The sequence below is a fragment of the Pelophylax lessonae genome (assembly GCF_965119305.1).
Source record: "Pelophylax lessonae genome assembly, chromosome: 4".
NCBI lineage: Eukaryota > Metazoa > Chordata > Amphibia > Anura > Ranidae > Pelophylax > Pelophylax lessonae.
This window is the reverse complement of record NC_138771.1, coordinates 195,426,220-195,447,038: the sequence shown is the minus strand read 5'-3', so window position 1 is coordinate 195,447,038 and position 20,819 is coordinate 195,426,220. Positions and strand designations below refer to the sequence as shown.

The window sequence follows — 20,819 nt, the reverse complement described above, 5'->3', positions numbered from 1 at the left end:
AGAGAATTGGTCTCAATTTCCTCATTCAAACCACCCGGCACCAAAGTATCTAGGGTATAAATCCAATAGGCCTCTCTTTGACATAATCTCTTATAACGATCTGCTGGCGCAAAGGTAGCGGGTATGGACTCAATAATCCACACCCTGAGGCCGACGGAAAGGTGTCCATGATGCAGCAGGAAGTGGCGTGGAACACTGTGCTTGTCATCACCAGCCTCCACAAACCTGCGATGTTCACCAAATCTCTTCCTCAGGGTGCGGATTGTCCTTCCTACATAAAAGAGCCCACATGGGCATGTGAGGCAATAAACAACAAACTCAGTGGAGCAGTTGTAAAAATGTGTAAATGAATATGTTTTTCCCTTCACTTGAAACATTTTCTGTCCATGTGTGACGTGTTTGCAAGTCAAACACAATTTTTTGCGGCATTGGAACATCCCAATAAGTGGGATCAAGCAAGGTCTCTCTAAACGTGACATAGGTAGATGTTTCAACTTGCTGGGTGCCACCATACTTTTGATGTTCCTTGCTCTTCTATAAGTAACCTTTGGTTTGGGGGGTAAATTCTCCTTCAGATTGGGGTCTTCCAGTAAGATTGGCCAATGCTTGACCAGAATTCGCTCCATTTTTTTAAACTTAGTGTGAAATTGAGTCACGAATCTGGGGATGGCAACTTCTGTATCAGATTTTTCTTTTTTAGTACTTTCATGGCCGGCCAAATAGATGTTATGGGCATGATTCAGAAGGGTGTCCGGAAAGGCTTTATCAGTAAATTTTTTCTTCAATTGGGCACTCTGTTCTAGATAGTCATCGTCATTGGTGCAATTTCTTCTCAATCTGCAGAACTGGCTCTTTGGGATATTATTTATCCACCTAGGATGGTGGCAACTCTTAAAGTGTAAGAAGGAATTCCCTGCTGTGGGCTTCGTATAGTTTTTTGCTTCTATTCTTCCCTCACGATGGTATAGGAGTAAATCCAGAAAAGCCAGCTCTGCAGAATGATATACTGAAGTGAAGGACAAATTATATTCATTATTATTACAGTGACTGACAAATTCAAGGAGTAGGGACTCTGAGCCGTCCCAGACAACAATAATGTCGTCTATATATCTACCGTAAAAGACAATGTGAGAGGCATACGGATTATTGTTCCAGATGCGTTTGTCCTCCCACATCCCCATCGTTAAATTGGCGTAGCTGGGGGCAAAATTGGCCCCCATAGCAGTGCCATTTACCTGTACATAAAAGTCTTCATCGAATAAAAAATAATTGTGGGTGAGACAAAATCTGGTTGCCTCCACGATGAACCGGGCTTGGGACGAGTTGATGGTAGGGTGGATGCAAATAATCATCCAACAAAGGGATTTGAAATATAATGAGGACCTTGCCAAATTAAAGGAGCTCATTTCCTCCTTAGTAATACTTACCCCCCATCTGCCCTTGACATGGTTACGTACATTAAAAATTCATACTAAGAAAAATGAGGATGAAGTGTTGCGGACAAAATTAGGAAAAATCCGTAGAGATCTGGACGATTATAATTTAGATCGAGTGTTTAGTTGGAAAAGAAGAAATGTCCCCCACCCTCATGGCAATAGAGAGGAGGAGCCACAACATAGTATTATTCCATTGATGGAGCGCACATTGCAGCCCTCAAATGGAATATCACACTCTAGTACTAATCCTTACCACCAATCTCGGACCATCCACAAATATACTAATTGTGCCCCCAACACCAGGTCTAATGGCAATTGCCATAAGGATAGGGATAATAGCAAGAAAAAGAGAAAAGGAAAGAGGGTGGCATCATCAGTACCTATAGGGTCTGGAGATGACTCCTGGGAGTTAGCTCCTGGTCTTTCCCCTCCCCCTTCCACACCCAAACCCCAGCGTAAGCCCAAGTCAAAACGTAAATGTAATACTAAAAAGGCAAAAAGCTCTGATATGACTAACCCTGTTTCTACGAGGGTTTTAAGCCCCAGCCATATGCAGGTGCAGGAAGTTCCTTCAGTTGAGATTAGTTCGTTAGTACCTATTATTAGCTCTATATGTAGTAGACCATCTGATGCGGACAGTGGGTGCCTCTTGCCCCCTCAGGTGGCAGTGTCCCCTATGTCCTCTAGGGCCCCCAACCTTTCTCCAATGAGATCGGTAGGTGATGGTGTAGCGACTTCCCCTAGGGATGAGGCCACTTCCAGTACTGGTATACCCAATGTCCAGAATTTTTTAGGTCCTCCCCCTCCGCCTGCCCACACAAAGAGAAAGCTCGATGTAGGGGTAAGCGGGGGGGAGGAGGACGACATAGGAACAAAGAAAAGGGTAAGACTGCTGATACCATAAAAATATTCCTTTTTTCACAGGGACTTCTACTCAACACCGTACTTTTATCATATTCCAAAAGTACATAAGAATCTACAGAATCCGCCTGGTAGGCCGATAGTTGCGGCAATGGATAGTGTCACCAACCCCTTTTCCCAATATGTAGATCAGTTTCTGCAGCCTTTGGCTCAGAACCTACCATCATATATTCGGGATGGGGTCCATTTGCTTGAACTATTGGCACCTTATAGTTGGGAGTCCACGTACATGTGGGTTTCCCTTGATGTGGATTCTCTCTATACGTCCATCCCTCACTCTGTAGGCTTACAAGCAGTTACCCAGTCTCTTATGGATGACCCTACCATCAACTCGTCCCAAGCCCGGTTCATCGTGGAGGCAACCAGATTTTGTCTCACCCACAATTATTTTTTATTCGATGAAGACTTTTATGTACAGGTAAATGGCACTGCTATGGGGGCCAATTTTGCCCCCAGCTACGCCAATTTAACGATGGGGATGTGGGAGGACAAACGCATCTGGAACAATAATCCGTATGCCTCTCACATTGTCTTTTACGGTAGATATATAGACGACATTATTGTTGTCTGGGACGGCTCAGAGTCCCTACTCCTTGAATTTGTCAGTCACTGTAATAATAATGAATATAATTTGTCCTTCACTTCAGTATATCATTCTGCAGAGCTGGCTTTTCTGGATTTACTCCTATACCATCGTGAGGGAAGAATAGAAGCAAAAAACTATACGAAGCCCACAGCAGGGAATTCCTTCTTACACTTTAAGAGTTGCCACCATCCTAGGTGGATAAATAATATCCCAAAGAGCCAGTTCTGCAGATTGAGAAGAAATTGCACCAATGACGATGACTATCTAGAACAGAGTGCCCAATTGAAGAAAAAATTTACTGATAAAGCCTTTCCGGACACCCTTCTGAATCATGCCCATAACATCTATTTGGCCGGCCATGAAAGTACTAAAAAAGAAAAATCTGATACAGAAGTTGCCATCCCCAGATTCGTGACTCAATTTCACACTAAGTTTAAAAAAATGGAGCGAATTCTGGTCAAGCATTGGCCAATCTTACTGGAAGACCCCAATCTGAGGGAGAATTTACCCCCCAAACCAAAGGTTACTTATAGAAGAGCAAGGAACATCAAAAGTATGGTGGCACCCAGCAAGTTGAAACATCTACCTATGTCACGTTTAGAGAGACCTTGCTTGATCCCACTTATTGGGATGTTCCAATGCCGCAAAAAATTGTGTTTGACTTGCAAACACGTCACACATGGACAGAAAATGTTTCAAGTGAAGGGAAAAACATATTCATTTACACATTTTTACAACTGCTCCACTGAGTTTGTTGTTTATTGCCTCACATGCCCATGTGGGCTCTTTTATGTAGGAAGGACAATCCGCACCCTGAGGAAGAGATTTGGTGAACATCGCAGGTTTGTGGAGGCTGGTGATGACAAGCACAGTGTTCCACGCCACTTCCTGCTGCATCATGGACACCTTTCCGTCGGCCTCAGGGTGTGGATTATTGAGTCCATACCCGCTACCTTTGCGCCAGCAGATCGTTATAAGAGATTATGTCAAAGAGAGGCCTATTGGATTTATACCCTAGATACTTTGGTGCCGGGTGGTTTGAATGAGGAAATTGAGACCAATTCTCTCATTTGATCCTATTCAATAATTTTTTGTTTGGACATCTGAGAGATATGCCCTATTGTCTTATTTAAAATACCCTTTTTTAAAATATCCTTTATAATGGCCATGTACTTAGATTAGGATAATCCAATGGGATACACTATTGGATGGATATGTTGGCTGATGATAATTTTCAGATAACCTATATGATTTATAATTTTTAGACAAGATATGTTTTCTAAAAATATGGTGGCTTTTTTAAAAAATATGGTGCATTTTTTGAAAAATATGGTGCATTTTTTAAAAATATGGTGTATTTTTTATAAAAATATGGTGGCTTTTATAAAATGAAAAATGGTATTTCTATATATATATCCCTTTTTTATATATATTTTTTTATATATTTTTATATATTTGATTTTTTATATATTTGGTTTTATAATAAATTATTTAAATTATATCACTATATTATGATAATATATTCCTGTGTGTAACAATATGGGGATATATATACATATGTAATGTGATGTAAGTGTTTCTTGATAACTGCATTCCAGTTGACCACTGCTTTGGTTGTTTGTCTATAATACACTTCGTTTCAGTTCAGTGTTATAGCAGGCTTCTTCCTTTTGAGTCAGAATTATGGCACTCTTTAGGACCCAGCTGGCTCTGCCCTTCTGTCTATTTAAGCCCTCGTCCAAAATGGCGCATTATCGGCCTGAAGAAGGAGCGCATGCTCCGACAACGCGTCGCCGGCGCCAGTACGTATCCCGGAAGTGACGTCAGGACGGCCAGCGCTGTGTCCCCAGCATATGGGAAGTGTCGATTCTCCACTCGCTACTACCCAGGGCTTCGAGACCGCTAGTGCCATCCTGAATCTGGACACTGGGATTTCCCTGTCACATACTGCTATGCTGTTTTTATCATACCGTTTGTGAGTACCTGTTCATTTGATATATTAAACATATGATCCTGACATACTGCACTCAGTGTGGCGCCTGTTTTCTCCCTACACTGAAATGTTAGCGATGCACTTGTAGATTTCTCCTATTCAGCTGCTCGGGCTAAACAGCATAGATTGAGGCATTTGCACTACCAGTTGTATTCAGAAAGCTGCAGCACCTGTGGCTGTCTGAATATCTGAACAGTGACTGCATCTAATTGGATGAAGTCACTGTTCAGCTGACATTTTTCCACCTGGCGTATTTGATTTTTCAGCTGAAGCTTAAGTTTGGTGACACTGACAGCAAGAATTGGCCGAAATTCGAGCTGTGAATGGCAAGCTAAATTCACCCGTCTGCCTCCTGGCACTCTATACAGCGCATGTGTCAGGAGTTTACCCAGCTGAAATTGATAGGAAATGCTAATTACCTAGACAGAGCAGGAAGGAGATAACTGGTTCGAGAGATGATTACACCATTATCCATCTTTTTGGGGAACTGCAAATATTCACAAAGATTCATATTTACATAGTTTGAATAAAGACATTAGTCCATCTACATCAATAAAATGAAAACACATACACACATTCACACATTATCATATACCCAAAGTTGATGCAGAGGAAGGCAAAAACCCCAATAAAGTATGGTCTACGTCGCTTGTGTAAGGGAAAAAGGAGGCAGTCGGATATTTCCTTAATCAACTACCCCTGGTGGTATTACCTCTAAAAATTAGTATTCAGTTATACATTTTGTGCATTTAGGAATGCATCCAGCTCTTTTTTAAAACAATCTTCTGAGCTGACCAGAACTAGTTCTTGAGGGAGTCCTAATTCCCTCTATTTATGTTACATATAGTTACATAGTTACATAGTAGGTGAGGTTGAATAAAGACAATAGTCCATCCAGTTCAACCTGTGTAGGTGTGTGTGGCTGTAATCATCTCACATACCCCTGAATGTTCTGATCCTTGAGATGCACGTCCAATAGTCTTTTGAAAGCCACCATACTACCCGCAGAAACCACCTCTTGTGGTAGAGAATTCCACAATCTTGTAGCCCTAACAGTAAAGAACCCCCCACGTTGCCTGAGGTTAAAACGCTTCTCCTCTAATCGCATTGTATGCCCCCGAGTCCTCATGCAATCCCTTCGACTGAACAGCTTTGTTTCTAAGCTGAGATCCCCATTAAGATATTTAAAAATTGCTATCATGTCCCCCCTCAGGCGTCTCTTCTCCAGGGAGAATAAATCCAGCGATTGCAGACGCTCTTCATAATCAAGGTCCTCCAATCCCCTAATTAGTTTAGTTGCCCTTCTCTGGACTTTCTCCAGCTCCAACACATCCCTTCTGAGGACTGGCGACCAGAACTGGACAGAATACTCCAGATGCGGTCGGACCAGAGTTTTATAAAGTGGAAGGATTATAGTCTTATCTCTGGAATACATCCCTTTCTTTATGCACGCTAATATTCTGCTAGCTTTGGCAGCTGCCACTTGACATTGCATGTTGTTGCCTATTCTATCATCAACCAAGACTCCCAGATCCTTCTCCATTTTTGATTCCCCCAAGGGTTCCCCTCCTAACGTGTATTGTGCTTTTATGTTTCTAGTGCAAAACCTTACACTTCTCTATGTTAAACCTCATTTGCCAAGTCGTTGCCCACTCATTTATTTTGTCTAGGTCATCCTGTAGGTTATCTGCTTCATGCTGTGCAGTTATTGCCCTCCCCAATTTTGTGTCATCTGCAAAAACTGATATTGAACTACTGACCCCGACCTCAATGCCGTTTATGAATAAATTGAACAAGGTTGGTCCCAGGACTGAGCCTTGGGGGACCCCGCTTACTACCTCAGACCAGTCTGAGTATGCGCTGTTTATTACCACCCTTTGGACACGCCCTTTTAGCCAGTTCCGTATCCAAAAGCAAACCCTGCTGTCGATACCTGCAGACCTTATTTTATAAATTAAGCGCTTATGGGGAACTGTATCAAACGCCTTAGCGAAATCTAGGTACACCACATCCACTGGTCTGCCCCTATCTAGCTCACAGCTCACCTCCTCGTAGAATGCTAATAGATTGGTTTGACAAGAACGCCCATTTGTAAACCCGTGCTGGTTATTACTGATGATGCTGTTGTCTTTAGCAAACTCTACGATATAGTCCCTTATCATCCCCTCCAGAAGTTTACATACTATCGATGTCAAACTGACAGGCCTATAATTTCCCGGGACATGCCTCTGACCCTTTTTGAATATCGGAATCACGTTAGCTTTCCTCCAATCTCCTGGTACATCTCCTGTCCTAATACTGTCCGCAAAGATCAGGAACAGTGGTCTGGATATAACCTTACTGAGTTCCTTGAGTACTCTCGGATGTACGCCATCCGGGCCTGGTGATTTGTTTGTGTTAAGTTTATCCAGCCTTTCCCTGATTTTACCCTCTGTTAGCCATAGTGGTAAGTCCTGTGTATTACTACTAACCAAACAGTCATGGTCAGTGTACCCCTCCGTTTCCTGTGTAAATACTGACGAGAAAAAAGCATTCAGCACGGTTGCTTTTTCAGTGTCCTCTGTAACCAACCTCCCATCATCGCTAATTATGTGTGCAATATGCTCTGCCCTAGTTTTTTTGCTGTTGATATACTTAAAGAATTTCTTTGGGTTTTTTTTACTATCCTCCGCTATTTGTCTCTCAGAGTCTATTTTAGCCATCTTGATTTCGTGTTTACACTTCTTATTTGCCTCCTTGTATTGGTCGAAAGCCAATGCTGTGCCTTCTGATTTATATTTCCTGAAGGCCAATATTTTTCCCCTAATAAGATTTTTAACGCTACGGTTTAGCCAGCCTGGTTTGGCCTTGTCTCTTCTAAATTTATTTCCCATAGGAATGCACTGCAAGATGCCTTTGCTTAATATGTTCCTAAAGCATTCCCATTTTTCCTCTGTGGTCAGGGATCCTAGGGTTCGGTCCCAGTTTACCCTTTCCATCAATGAGTACAATTTTGGAAAGTCTGCCCTTCTGAAGTTAAGGGTTCTTATGTTCCCCACTTGCCTTGTTCTATTGTTATTTACACTAAATGTGATCATCCTATGATCGCTAGAGCCCAGGTTGTCCTGGACTCCAACCTCCGAGATTATGTCTGGGTCATTAGTGATCAATAGATCCCGGATTGCGTTTTCTCTAGTAGGAGAATCCACCAGCTGTGACATGAACTGACTTGCTCCACTCTACTATCAAATACGCAAGTAAACTGTAACTTAGTGACTTCCAAATACCTTTTAATTAACCAAAAAAAAAAGATATATATATATATATATATATATATATATATATATATATATATATAAATAATAAAGCTCTAGAAAGAGACAGACTGATGCACTCTTTACAATGCCGACTACAGGATACAAAACTACAAAACTAAAGTGAAAAAATAAAAAAGGTTGCTGTCTGGTACCTTTAGAAATTCCAAAAGCAATTGTGTTGAAATGAGTAATACACAATCAAGTACTTCCGTGCTCCAACAGTGCTCTAAGAAATATTAGCTTCTTAGCAGATGATCATGATCTATAAATTATAGGAGATCATGCAAAGCGTAGAGAAAGAGGTATCCTTTAGACTAGTGGTCCTCCACTCCGGTCCTCGGGGCCCATTAACAGGCCACATTTTAAGTATTACCTTGGGGAGATGCAAACTAGAATACTGCAATCACTGAGCAGTAAATGAGATCACCTGTGATGTAATTTAGTTACAACCTGGCCTGTTAGTGGGCCCCGAGGACCAGGGTTGTGGACCACTGCTTTAGACAACCAATCTCGTCTTCACAGCTGCATTAATCAGAATGGATCCTACTCTCAATGGTCAGCATCCCAGCCTCCACACATACATCTCAATGCTTGCTGCATACCATGAATCAGTTTTTTCTTTTACTCGGACCGTAATATATAATTCTTGTACAAAAGAGAAGAGGGCTCATCATGTAGTAATTCCACACTGTTTATTAAACATTAAAAATATTGCACTTACAGGATAAGAGTGTAGTCAGGCGGTAAAGGTAAAATCCGACCAAGGGGTACATCAGCAGGTCAGGAACTTAGTGACGTCACAACTCCTGTCTCCACCCAACGCATTGATGAGGCCTGTTACAGGGAAACCCTTCGGGTGGAGACAGGAGTTGTCTAAGTGGCTATTTCTTAGAGCACTGGTGGAGCATGGAAGCACTTGATTGTGTATCACTTATTTCTAGGAGCAGTGTACTTTGTATCAGGTTTTTTTTTCTAATATAATACGGACACTTGTTTTTTACTATTTTGCTTTTTCACATTTTGATTTTTGTTGCTGTCTGTTGATACATTTTTATCACGTTTCATTTTTCACTGTTTGATTAGTAACACAATTGCCTTTGAAATTTCTAAAGGCACCAGAAAGTGCAACCTTTTTTATTTTTTCACATTTAATTAACCAATAGGTATGTCTCTGAAATATCTTGTATGTTTCTGATCCATTAAAAAAAATGGGGATTTGTTTCTGCAAGCCAAAAGATCTTATGGAATCTGTCTTTATTACTGTTTTACAAAATGTTTACAGAGAAAGCAAATATACCAAATACAAAATGTCTGCATGTGCAGTAAAAGAAACAAAAGAAAAACTACATGAAAGAAAAAGGTAATCACACTTCTGGTCAGGCTTTTGATTAGACAGGATAACAATGTGTGGGGTCCTCCACGTAAGGCTAGAATCAAAAGGTTACGTGCGAGAATGTCTAGGACACATTAATTTACAAGACTGTGTCTTACATAGACTCCACTATAATGGAAATTCACTTGTGCCAGAGTCCCCTGAGCTTAATTATTGCAGGAGGGCCTATGTTTAGAAGAGTTAAAAAAAAAAAGGAGGGGTGGTAAAAATAAGGGGCGATTAGAAGGGGAGGGTTGTCTTCCCCCTTGGCCGGCATTGAGCCCCAAAATCTCTATATCACTTGTTTGAGGTATGGATGTAGCTATTCTATATTGCTCAGAGCGTATCGCTACAGCATGGGTGGCAGTTTAGATCTCAAGATCACTTCACGGGAAAACACTGAAACCTCATTATGCAAAGCTGAAAGATCTTATATGTTGCATACAGAGATCACAATATATCCTGTATTTTTAATTTTCATAGCCATTGCCCACTCCCTAGATCCGGGGTAAAATTCTTTCAACAAATTGGCAGAATGTTTGTGCATATTCATTTACAGATCAAGCTACTTTTGTCCTACTATTTAGGGAATAAGGCTTTACAAACTTTCCAATGATTTCAGGAAATGGAAAGTAATGCGCTGTACTTATTATAAAACTGTACGGCTACACACTTTGCCATTCTTTTGTAGTTGGCACACTAATGAGCAGTTTTTCATTCATTTCCATTCATTATATTCAGTTGGATCCACAGAAATCTTGCAGATTAAAATGCATATTTGTTTTGAATTGAGGCTAAAAATGAACCAATTTACAATTCTAGCACACAATCAGTCTGTTTTGTTCATTGCAGGCTTTATGCTTGTGCTGCCTGTGCAGGCAGTTATTTCAGGGAACAGTATTTAGCTTAAAAGAGATGACTGTAGCTGAGATTACATGTTCAATGCAGGAGCAGATTGGAGCCTGCCAGGCAGCACCATCATCAGTGTTCATATATCTAGACGTATTAAAGAGAACCAGTTATGATCTGAATATTCAGACACAAATTATCATAAATTTGCAGTCTGACCATTGATAAATTTGCATTTCCCACCTTTTAGAATAATTAAGGGACCAAGGCACTAACACATGACAAAACACTAGTTAAAAGTTCACAACTACAGGGCTCTGCGTGATACGGTTATTTAGTAAACCGAAGTCTGCACAACATTACAAATTTTTAAGTTAATATTCAGTAAAAAAATATGTATGGCAGTTGTGTGTCAAAACACAATAACTAGGGGGCGTAGCTTTGCGATGGCGGAGTAAAGACGCATACTCCGGAGCTCCGCGCGGACCGTGACAGAGAACAGCCTTGCCGCTTTGTCTCACTCACATGTTGGGGGATCAGAGACAGCTGCAGACCGCTGGGGAGCCTCAGGGCATGGAAATTACCCACTATTTCCTCTGCCAGCACCCAGTGCCTTTTCCCACGGCCTCTTCCAAGATGGCAGCGCCACGCACCAGCTCCGCCGGCACAGCTTCTGTTAAGAATCCCACGCAGCTGCCAGGAGATACTACAGCAGCTCAGACTCACCAATTCTGTCCCCAGAGCTTCCGCATGTAGTGTCCCCGACCGATTCTGACCTGACACAGGGCCTCGATAGCCGCTCTGAGGGTGCCATTAGGGAGATCATGGCGGATTTCCCTACCAAGCAGGACCTACAAGCCATGGCCACTTCTATTGTGAATGCGCTCTCCAAGGAGCTGCATGACATTCGCAAGCAATTGGACACTGTGGAGGAGAGGGTGACAGACCTGGATACAGTTTTCACCTCCACAGGCTCTTGGCCTTAGAGGCTGACCAACAAGCCCTCCGCTGTCATCTCATTGATGTCAAGCTGCAGTTAGATGATGGCGAAAACCGCAACTGACTAAATAATTTGCGCCTCAGAAGGATTCCTGAGGCCACCATGGGTGCAGACCTGCGTATCACTGTGGTTACGATTCTTTATTAAATTCTGGGGAAGCCTCCTACAGCTGAGCTGGAGTTAGACTGAGTTCACTGGGTGCAGGGCCCTCGCACACCATCATCGTCTCAGGCTGCTTCCAGTCCCACTACTCCACCTCATGACGTTCTTTGCAGGGTCCATTTTTTCACCGTTAAGGAGAAGATCCTACGCCAAGCCTGGGCTAGAGGAGCCATTGATTTTGATGGAGCCCCTGTCAGAGTTTACCCAGATATCGCCAGGCAAACCAGGGCCATGCATGGAATGCTCCATCCTCTGCTGATGGTCATTTGTGCAGCGGAAGCGACTTATCGCTGGGGCCATCCTTTCCACCTCATCGTGTGCAAGCAGGGGGCTGAGTTTTCTGCGCTCCCTGGACCAGTTGCCTGCCATATTCAGTTTCTTGGATAAACCATCAGTAGAAATTCCAGACTGGTTCGACTTCCTACTGTACCCTGAGGCCTTTAATTTTTCTTTGCCAAGACCGCAATGGATCCACCACCCCCGCTCCCGGACATCCAGTCGGGAGACCCGCAGATCAACACTGGCTCCGCCTGAAGACTGACTCAGCACGTTTTTTCCTCTATGTACACTTCATATGTTTGGCCTGGCCTAATGACTATTTTCCATGAAGATACCCCCGGTCTGATGGTTCTCTTTTTGTTAGTCACACTGCTATATTTTCTTTGTATGCCGCTGTTTTGCCATTATTATTTACTGTTGCCTGCTACACCCCTGGGCTCCTAATTGGTCTTACCCAGGTATTCCTATTCGGAATCCAGTTGTTCCCTGCTCTCCCTCAACTACGTCTATGATCTGGAACTGTAGCCACTGTGGGGGGTTCCAGGGCCTGGTCTCTAGACCTCCCTGGTCCAGCTCTGGTTTCGAGGGATTTGTGGATTGGTTTGTTTTTTTATGAATGGTTTTTGGTCCTTGGGGCCCGGGGTTGCAGCGGTTGACATGAGCCAGGCTATGTTTGCTTGCCCTCTTTTGCCTTTTTATGGGGTGATTGTGGGCAACCGATGATGTAAAAAAAAATTCTCGCAGTGTTGGTGGCGGACGGACCCCCTCCCCCATATTTTTGGGCCTGTCGAGCGTGATCCTATTACCGGCCCAGTGCCCTTCCACCTCAGATTCCAAGGGAGACATTGAATTTTTATCTTATAGTTATTCTGTTTTCTCTTTTTTGGTTCCGAGCGTTGGTCCCTCCATTTATGGGGCCAGCCTGGTGACCTTGTATCTATTGTTGGTATAAGTGTTGGGGGTTTTTACCAGGGTTGTACTGACTTTGACTTCGGCTGGGCCACTGGTTTCTCCTGTTTTGGTGCTGTCTGGCTGAACAAAGGAGGCTGCTGTTTATCTCTTTCCCCCTTTTTAGATTGTTTATTTTGGCGGGCCCCAGACTTCAGCCCCGGGCACTAACCTTGTTTTCACTTACTGATACGGTTATTATGTTTTGTAAGGCTCAAATAACCTTAGATTATTATCACGTTCTTTCAAGATCCGCGATCCGTGCATCTCCTCTCTAGTTTTCTCTGTACCTTAGACACCCCCCCCCCCTGTTAGTGCGATTCCCTGTCTGAGTACCTTGCGCACACTGTTAGGGACCCAAGTGATGCATGCTTTTGTAGACTTTTCCTCTTTCTTCCTTCCCTGCCCCTTGCTTCCTTCCTCTCTTCCCCCTCTCTCTTTTTCAGTGTATTTCTTGTTTTTTGTTTCTCTCCCCGGGGCAGGCTTGTGAAGTCCTTCTATTTTTGCCTCCTACCTGTCCAATATAGTTGTAGTCCTCCATGGGTTCTCTAAAGGTCACCTCCCTTAATGTGCGAGGTCTGAATGTTCCAGAGAAATATTCTCGGCTGCCAACCGATTTACGGGAAAAGCAAAACTCAAAGTTGCCTTTCTCCAAGAAACGCACTTTAAGAGTGATAATATTCCTAGATTGACCAACAGAGACTTCCTGTTAGCGTACCATAGTCCCTCACCTATTATTAAATCCAAAGGGGTTAGCATTCTGTTCGCTAAGTCAGTGCCTTGGTCCCTTGATGAGGTGCCCCAGATACACAGGGTTGATTTTTTTTTTTTTGCTTAAGGGGAAAATTCAGGATGTAAAGGTGACCTTTGCCAATGTTTATTTTCACAATGTGGAACAATCCCAGTTTCTACCAGACCTTCTGCCGGTGCTGCTAGAGTTTTCAGATGTCACGTGGTGCCTCCCACCTCTCTTATTCACGCTTGAAGTGACTTAAGGCGGATCTGCTACTTCTACACTTGGTAGATCCCTGGAGATTACTGATCCCTAAGAGTGAGACTATTCTTACTTCTCTATGGTTCACCATACTTACACATGTCTAGACTACCTCTTGGTTACACATAAAGACCTACCCAGAGTCATATCTGCGAGTATAGATGTAATTTAGTTCTCAGATCATGCCCAGATCCATGTGATTCTTAAACTGGGTCCAGTTACCCAGAACCCCCCATCTTGGAGGCTGAATGAAGCACTGCTGCAATCAGCAGACTCCAATACTGAACTACGGGCTGCTCTGCTCTCCATCAATCATGACTCAGTGGACAATCCTTTAATAGTTTGGGAAGCTCATAAGCCGGTTTTAGGGGTGTCCTGATTAGAATTGCATCACACCTTAAGAGGGAACGAATCAGACGAACTGGCAAGCTTTTTTTGAAAATTCGTAGCTTAGAATGTTCTCACAAAGCGAGCCTCACACAGTCTGCTTATCAGGACCTACTTAAGGTTCTGTCTCTCCTTTTCCATAAAACGAAACAGAAGTTGGCATTGACACGGTGAGCCATGTATGAATTCTCAAACAAACTGGGCATGTTGCTGGCCTGGGCTCTATGGGGGCTTTGAGTCAGAACCTACATCTCTTACATTCAGACCCCCACTGGGCAGAAACTGACCTCCGCCTCCACAATGGCGTCAGAGTTTCACATATTTTACCGTGGCCTCTTAAATATTTGCCAATCCCCTGCAGCAGACCCACCTCTGACTGCAGTGTTGGCAATCCAGTTCTATATAGCCTCATCGGGTATGCCATCTCTTCCCCTTGAGGTCAAATAGGGGCTGGAGGAACCTATTACAGTGGAGGAGCTGGAGGTGGCTCTGGACAAGTCTAAACCTAAAAATGTCCCTGGCCCTTATGGGCTTACTCCCACATGCTACAAGGCATTTTATGAGGTACTGTCTCCACTTTTCATATCCGCATTTAACTCTCTCACAGGGGGCAAGCCTATGCCTCTGGATGCCCTGAGGGCATATATTTCTCTGGATCCCAAGGACGGGAGGGATCTTTCTCAATATGGAAGCTGCTTGCCAAAATGTTGGCGAATAGGCTACTCCCTCCTATCTCCCACCTAATTCTCTGAGATCCGGCGGGATTTGTACCCCTCCATGAGCCCAGAGATAACACAATCAGGGATGTGAACTTGATCCGTGCTGCCAGAACTGCTCGGTGGACCCTTCACTTGCTATCTACAGATGCAGAGAAGGCCTTTGATGGGGTCAACTGGCAGCTTATGCATGCTACCTTGGAACACATAGGGTTGGGGTTGTCCTGGAGCTGGATCTTTTCTCTTTGTCTCTTGCCCCACTGCTGCTTTCAAGGTCAATGAAACATCTTCTGATTTTTTTACGATAAATGGCATGTGCCAGGGCTGTCCTTTGTCACCCTTAATCTTTATACACTCCCTAGAGCCTTTTTTATGCACAATATGGGCAGAATCCCTGAAATGGACTACCGAAAGGCTTCCGGGGACTATAAAGTGGCCTCATTTGCGGATGATCTGATCTTCTTCTTAACGGACCCGCTGGTGTCTTTGCCTAAGTTGCTCCGATCATTGCGTACATATTGCTCCTTTTCCTTTTTTTTTTTTAAATTAACCTAAGTCCTCTGCCCTCTCTATTTCGCTCTTTCCTATTTCGATCCCTTGTTCTTGGGTTGCGGACAGATCTACTTCATTGGCACATGCTCGCCTTGACCTGATGTGGCCGTTGTAGTGCTCTCAATATGACGTTACTGCCCAGGATCCTCTATTTGATGAAGTCTCTCCTTATCCACTTGCCCACCTTTTTCTTCAAACACATAAATGCCCTGTTTAAAGAATTTATATGGTCCCTTCAGAAACCACGCTTTCAACTCCAGCTTCTTAATTTCCCTAAAATTCGGGGAGGGGTAGGCCTTCCAGATGTGTGGGCTTATTATAGAGCAGCTCACCTCACCTCACCAGGCTGGTTGACTATATTGTCATGCTAAAGAAAAGCACTGTGGCCATGAAGATGGAGAACTCAGGTAACACAGTGAGGAGCTGGCCGTGGATTGCCTGCCCGCTGCCGAAGGCTCTCAGCGATCATCCTACCATGGGAAGTACCTTACTAGTATCTAGAGATGCCTTCCGCTGCTCCTCGATCTCCCCATTTTCTTCCCCCATGGTCCCCCTTTTGGGTAATCCGGATTTTGAACCCGGCCTTCAGAACTCCCAGTTTCTCCATCTGGTGTCTGCCAGCCGCCTTCTTCTTTGAGACTTCTTGGGGCCGGATGGCAAACTAACAGCCTCTGCACTTGCATCTGCCATAGACCATAGACTTAGACTTCTTGAGTGGTCTGCAGCTCTGGCACTTTCTTTGCCAGTGCTTATGTACTCTGGGTATCTCTCGTCTGCTCACGGAGCTCGAGAGTATATGCTATAGGAGGGAACCTATTCGCCCCAGCCTCTGTACCATTTACGCTGCCCTGATTTGACCAGATTTTACCCCCTCTTTCATTATGCGGTGGGAATTCAATCTTGCTATGCAGTTTACTGACTCTCAAAAGGAGAAAATTCTCCACTTTGCCCAGAAATCTTCCATGGTTTAGGATGCCCATGACCCTACACCGTATCTTTCCACAGATACCTGACACGTGCTGGTGATGCAATGTTGGCCAAGGCACAATGTTACACATCTTTTGGGAGTGCCCAAAAACTTGAACCTTCCTGGCAAAAGGTAGATAGTACTATCAAACACCTGACTAATGTGGATGTAGCGGCATGCTTGCTGCACCTCATCTGGCAGCCTATTAAAAAATACAAGACCTCCCTTACCATTCAGCTACTAAATGCAGTCAAGGCGTGCATTCCCTTATGCTGGAGGTCTTAGCGCCCGCCCTCAATGTCTCTATGGTTTTCTAGGATCAATGGACTCAGGGACATGGAAGACCTTATAGCTATCCTATATAACCGGGAGGAGTCTTTTCGTGACACTTTGAGGCCATGACAATATTTTATCTTCACAGATGCTTCCTTACAGGAGGTCTTGCAGCCCGGCTGATTCCCTAGGGGACTTGTCATGAGGCTCTGGGTGAGAGAACTCGCTCCTCTGGTCCTTAGTTTTGCTTCACGGCCTTTCCTGTTACTTTCATTCTTCTTATACTTTGGGCTTGCACCACTATTTTATTTTTGTCTATATGTCTTCCCTCTCCCTTTCTTGTTCCTCCTTCCCATTCCCTCCCCTTCTCCTGTTCCCCTTTTTTTATGTCACTCTATTCAGTTTGGGAATTTAATCCTGCAGTTTTCTTTTTACTGATTTAATGTACTTGATCAGGTCTTTTAGACTCTATCCCCATTTTGGGTTATACTGGTCACCTGGGATCTCCCTTGACCCCAGTATTTTTACTATCTGTATCCCATAAGGTTGCATTACTAAATTGGGGCTCCTCTAAAAAATGCTGGGATTCTTAGAGATGTTTTCCACTGAACTCTATCAGTTATGCCTATAGCTGTCCAATTTAGAATTTGTTGTTTTGTATATGATCTGCTCTATTGATCTGCTTGTGTGGCTCCAATGTTGTTCCTGTTACCAGGATTCCTACATAATTGTATTTTGCATCACTACTGTCTTTGTATGTATAATGCAATTTTTGACTAAATAAAAGAATTACAAGAAAAAAAACAACTATACTTTAGACGATCGTGTAAACCTGTGGTGGTTGGTATGAGGGGCTCCCACACTTCCTGTTGGATTTTGTAATTGTCAGTCAAACTATCACAGCACTGAAAACTGAAAAATGGCTTGTAAAAAAAAAAAAAAAAAAAGCTGTAACAAGCTGGTGATGCAGTAGTTAGTATTTTTTATATTATGGAGAATACACAAGGAAGTCGTGGAACACACAAAACTCATGTTGTACCAAAGGGATTGCAGGATTATGGAACAAACAGATTGGGTGATTATAGAAGAGATATCTAGATTAAGTATTCAGGACATATACGAAAATGGGGATTCAGTACACTTACCAGGCTCCTCCTATATCCCTTTTGGTTGGACTGATCAATGCCCTTCTGTGGTCAGGCACCTTTTGTGGTGAATGAAAGGGGGCAGGCACACTGGATGGTGAGGAAAGGAGGTCTGCAGATATGCTGGTTGATGAGAGAAGAGGGGACAGCAGGTGCAGTGAGTAGTGGAAGAAGTGGAACGACAAGCATAGTGTGTGGTGAAAAAAGGGGGACAGGTTTGGTAGGTGTTTAAAGGAGAGGGCACAGGCATGGAGGGTTATGAGAGAAGGGAAGACAGTAGGTGTGTTGAATGGGGAGAGAAAGGGAAAGGCAGCCACAATTGTTGTCAAGGGAAAAGGGGTGGGGCAGGCATGGTGGATGGTGAAAGAAGGGGGAGTGCCAGGCACGATGGGTGGCGAGGGATGAGGGTAGTGCAGGGGGGTTTAGGTTTAGGCAGAGTGGGTGGTGAGGAAAGAGGGGTGGCAAAATGGGGGGGGCTCAAATGTCGTGGGTGATGAAGGAAAGGGGACACAGTGGGGATGCAGACGAGGTGGGTGGTGAAGGAAGTGGGGGTGCAGGTGTGGTGGTACAATGTAGCATGTAGGGACACCGAACTATCTCTGGACAGCAGGCTGGCCTACTGTAAAATCAGGGCACTTCTAAAAGTAAGGGAAAAAAGATGGGGACTGGGGGCGTCACCTGTCTCGCCAAGGTTATTAGCCATTCATCATCTTCTCTATCCTTTCAGATGCCAGACCTAGTTCTATGGACAATTTTAACGAGATGGGCACTGTGGGAGAGGGTACATTGTTAGGGAGGAGAATGGTCTGAAGAGGGGGCTGGGAACAGAGCGATCTCTAAGAGGGGTTGCATTGGCCAGGAGAGGAGCAATGTGGATGAGGTGGTGACGGGAGGAGAGCAGACCCTTGAGTAGAGTGAGTGAGTGAAAGGAGTCTGGTATGTTGTGTTATTTGGGGATAGAGGAAGGAGTGCAGGCATGTGGGACAGTAGTGGATCAGAGAGGATGAATAATCATTGGTTTGCACATTATTTTTGTTAGTCCAATTAGTCAATTATCGTGGAAGAGTTGGGAACTGGAAGAGGAAGGAAATAGAGTAGAAATCACTACTGGAGGCAGAATCTCCAAACTGGCAAGCTGTGACTTAAGCTATCCACTTAGGAGCAGACTGGTTGCGCTGAAGTTGATCTATCAGTCGACTTCAGTAAAACCAGCCTGTCAAGGTTTTATTTTTTATGATCACTGATGGCGTCTATAGCCGCCAGCAGTAGGCATTGTATTCTGACAGCGAGGAAACCTCCGGCTGACAGAATACAAAAGTGCAACGGGAGGGATTTCCTTATCAACACTGTGTTGATTGGGGAATCCATCTATTTTCTTTCCTTCAGCCTGTGCATAATCTATGACCAGCCTTGGCATGTACTCACTGAGGGAAATATTAATGTACTCGCCTTTATGAGGAACTGTGTAAAATTATTAGGGTTTGAGTACTGGCATGAATCTGGGATTTAATAAATTGCCCAGTTATATTCCCGAAATGTTCTGAGGACCTACAGACGTCCTATCCACTGTCTCCCCGCAGATTCTTCCAATATTTGCAATTGTGGCACGCCTTACAGGTTCAGTCAAAAAATATCAAGCTGGTTATACAGCCCATGCCACTTATAGATTTCCTCACAACATTCCATGACAAAGTGGGCTTTGTCACATTCCTAATGGGACAATATCAAAGTGAGGTTGCTTATCCGGGTGGGAAGGGTTCGGAGAAAGATTTGAGAGATATTCCCAATGATGTTTGGCAGAATATATTGGAACAGGTACCGTCTGTTTCCTTATCACCCAAGCAATGCTTATACCAATTGTTCATGATCCATAGAGTGTATAGGACCCCACTTAAGTTATTCCACTTGGGGCTGACGTGACACCCTTGAATGCCTGAGATGCCTAAGATCTCTTGCCGGCTTGCTCCACATGTTTTGTAAATGCCCTAAATTGTTTAGGTACTGGCAAAGTCTGGTAGATACAATTTACTGTGCTTCCCAAACACGCATAAATTTAGATCCTAAGATATGCCTTTTGGGTTATCGAGATGAAGACCTAGTTCCAACTGACAATATGGTACCTGTTAATAGACTATTATTTCTAGCTCACAAATCAATTGCTATGGGGTGCCTGTCTTCTAGGCCTCCTACACATGAGGAGTGGCGGCTCCAAGTTAATGATGCTTTCCTTAAAGAACAGGTGTATCGAAATAGGGGCGCACCCAATACATTTATAAATTATGGGAGATCTGGATATCAGTACCTGGCTAAGTCTCCTTTTTACTGGTCTCCGACAGGTTGCTACAGTGTTGATAATCATGTATAGAGCAAAATGTGATTTCTGTATACATGTGAGAGAATATTCTAGGCTTGGAATTGCCTTGGGCAGCAATTAGTCCAGTTGGTATTGCTGTGTTTACAATCTTTTCTTGTGGCAAGATGGCTTGCTCTGGTATGTCTATTTAATGTTAGTTATTTTCTAATTTACTCCAGTTGTACTAAAGCTTTCACATATTATTATATTACATATGGATTTCTGTGGTAATAGCAGGGGTTCTCCCATGCCTTAGACTACTGCGGAATCTACTGAAATGCTGCTCCTTGATTTATTTATCTGCTGTGTTTTACAAGCAATAACTGCTACACGAGTTGAAGCTTCCTTTTAGTTTGTAACTGCATGTGATTATACTCACATTTTGTTTTCTTTGTTATTTTTTGTTCATTTTTGTTTTTGTTTGTGTGTGCTTTGTCTTAAAAACACCAGTTTTTGAATAAAAAATAGTTTGAAAAAAAAAAAGTGGATCTTCACCCTCAAATGTAAGTTCCCTTCTCTACACGCAGAGAGAGCACTTTTTTATCATACATCACGGGACACAGAGCAGCCATAATAATTACTATCTGGGT

General features: G+C 43.5%; 1 protein-coding gene across 1 annotated transcript in view; it reads left to right on the top strand.

Annotated features, from left to right (window-relative positions):
- Positions 1–20,819, top strand: part of COG5 (component of oligomeric golgi complex 5) — a 644,155-nt gene that overhangs the window by 599,361 nt on the left and 23,975 nt on the right. The gene's annotated exons all lie outside the window — the stretch shown is intronic.